The sequence below is a fragment of the Myxocyprinus asiaticus genome, chromosome 44, assembly GCF_019703515.2.
Source record: "Myxocyprinus asiaticus isolate MX2 ecotype Aquarium Trade chromosome 44, UBuf_Myxa_2, whole genome shotgun sequence".
Lineage (NCBI taxonomy): Eukaryota > Metazoa > Chordata > Actinopteri > Cypriniformes > Catostomidae > Myxocyprinus > Myxocyprinus asiaticus.
Window position 1 is genome coordinate 36,052,377 of NC_059387.1, and position 2,500 is coordinate 36,054,876.

Here is a 2,500-nt window from a genome sequence, read left to right on the forward strand (position 1 = left end):
CTGTGAATTATTCTAGATTCCAATCACAGCGTTATTGATCTGTCTGAAACATGTTCAGCTGCGTTACGTCTGTGCACTCACATTACACACATTATATTATATCAGCAGTGTTAGGTGTAATCTAATTACAAAGTGATTAACAACTGTAATCTAATTACTTTGAGTTGATATTACAGTTACTGACTTTTAATTAAGTTAATTACTTTTAATTAGGTTCTTGGGTTACACATAACTCTAAAATGATTGTAAATACAGAATACATGCAAAACATGAATTTCGTTAATATGTACATTTGTTTGTGTATTTTGCGCCTCCTAACGCATCAATGGACAAATATAGACATTCTTTAGTTAGCCTAAAATATTAATAATTAGCTTTATGTAAAAACAGAAGTAAAGCTTTATTTAGATAGCACCTTTTAACAGTATTTACAAAGTGCTTTACTGATATTCACATTCATAGAATAAAATAACAGTAAAATCAAAACATTTAAATAAGAGAATAAAATGCAATTTAAAGAATGAAAATTAAAATGCACAATAACGTAGAATATTGCTAAACACAATTAAAGAGAATAGAAAATTAACAAAGAAATAGAACAAATAAATACATAATAGAAGTCTTAAGGTTAGGGTTAGTCTAAAATAATTTTCACACATATAGAGTAAAAATAATTAAAATGTGAAAAAAGACAGAAGGAAAATGCAGTTGAATAGAATAAAATAAATACAAAGAAAATTTTAAAAGAAAAGAAAATTAAATTAAAAAAAAGCAGAAAAAAATAAGGTTAGGGTTAGTCTAAAATAATTATAATTAAAATACAAAGTGCTTTACAAATTTTCACACATATAGGGTAAAAATAAAATTAAAATGTGAAAAAAGAAGGAAAATGCAATAGAATAAAATAAATAAAATTTTAAACAAATTAAATTACCAAAAAAAAAAATAAAAAAATAAATAAATAAATAAATAGGAATCTTAAGGTTAGGGTTAGTCTAAAATAATTATAATTAAAATACAAAGTGCTTTACAAATTTCCACACATATAAGGTAAAAATCAAATTTTAATATGAAAAAAGAAGGAAAATGCAATTGAATAGAATAAAAAAAAAAAAAACAATCAATTACCAAAAAAAAAAAAAAAAAATAGGAATCTTAAGGTTAGGGTTAGTCTAAAATAATTATAATTAAAATAAAAAGTGCTTTACAAATTTCCACACATATAAGGTTAAAAATAAAATCTTAATATGAAAAAAGAAAGAAGGAAAATACAATTGAATAGAATAAAATAAAAAGAAAATTTTAAAAGAAAATTAAATAAAAAAACAGAAATAAATAAATAAATAAAAAAATAGGAATCTTAAGGTTATCATTAGTCTAAAATAATTATAATTAAAATACAAAGTGCTTTACAAATTTTCACACATATAGGGTAAAAATAAAATTAAAATGTGAAAAAAGAAGGAAAATGCAATAGAATGAAAATAAATAAAATTTAAAAAAAAATTAAATTACCAAAAAAAAAAAAAAATAGGAATCTTAAGGTTAGCGTTAGTCTAAAATAATTATAATTAAAATACAAAGTGCTTTACAAATTTTCACGCATATAGGGTAAAAATCAAATTTAAATGGGAAAAAAGAAAGAAGGAAAATTCAACTGAATAGAATAAAAGAACATTTGAAAAAAGAGAAAAGAAAATTAAATAAAAAAAAAACCAGAAAAGAATGAATAAAAAAATAGGAATCTTAGGGTTAGGGTTAGTCTAAAAGAGTTATAATTAGCTTTATATAAAAAGTGAAGTCTATGATATACAGTATGTCCTCAGTAATATAACAACATGTTCTCTCATTTTAATCAAGTCAGTGGAACAGATGTGATGATCATCCTGACAGACAGCAGCGTCACCCAATCACGTTCTGCTCTGGTGATGCTCATTAGCATAAGGGGTGTGGTCACGTGTGTGCTGCGGAACATCATCAATCAGGAGCGGTTTTAATCTTCATCACTGCTCTGGATTATTTCATCAGGATTATTTCAGACGCTTTGTACAATAGAACGAGTACGAGTGAATATTGAAACACAAAGGGTAAGATTGTTTCTCTGTGTGTGAATAACGGCTCAGATAATAACATCAGTATTACAGTAGGTGTTAATGCTGGTCTGTGTGTTTAAGATTTTCCATTAATTGTGACTGAAATACACTGAAATGTTTGCATTTGTTAATGTTGTTATTCCCAATATATCCATGTTTAAATATTAAGAGCTCAGATTGACTGTGGGGTGAAGTGCTGCTTTAGAGGACTTTGTTAATCTTCTGATAAAGGCAGACTCGTGTGAGTTGTAAAGTGAAGAAAGAGAATCATGAATGTGTGTGTTAGGCTCAAACAGGGTCAATATTTGGTTTAAAGTGTTTTATAAATGATCTTATAAATATGTTTCTGGAGTTAACCTGACTCTGTTCTGCAGACTGTGATATGTTAGATGGTTATTTATATCTGT

At 25.8% G+C, this 2,500-nt stretch overlaps 1 protein-coding gene across 2 annotated transcripts in view; it reads left to right on the forward strand.

The window, feature by feature from the left end:
• Window positions 1–1,983: 1,983 nt before the first annotated feature.
• Window positions 1,984–2,500, forward strand: part of LOC127434616 (band 4.1-like protein 3) — an 85,357-nt gene continuing 84,840 nt past the window's right edge. Inside the window, exon 1 of one of the 2 annotated variants that reach the window (XM_051687467.1) lies at window positions 1,984–2,087. The gene's annotated coding sequence lies outside the window, so the exon portion shown is untranslated. Of the gene's footprint in view, window positions 2,088–2,401 lie in introns of those variants that run through there. The other variant, XM_051687468.1, reaches the window with a different exon arrangement.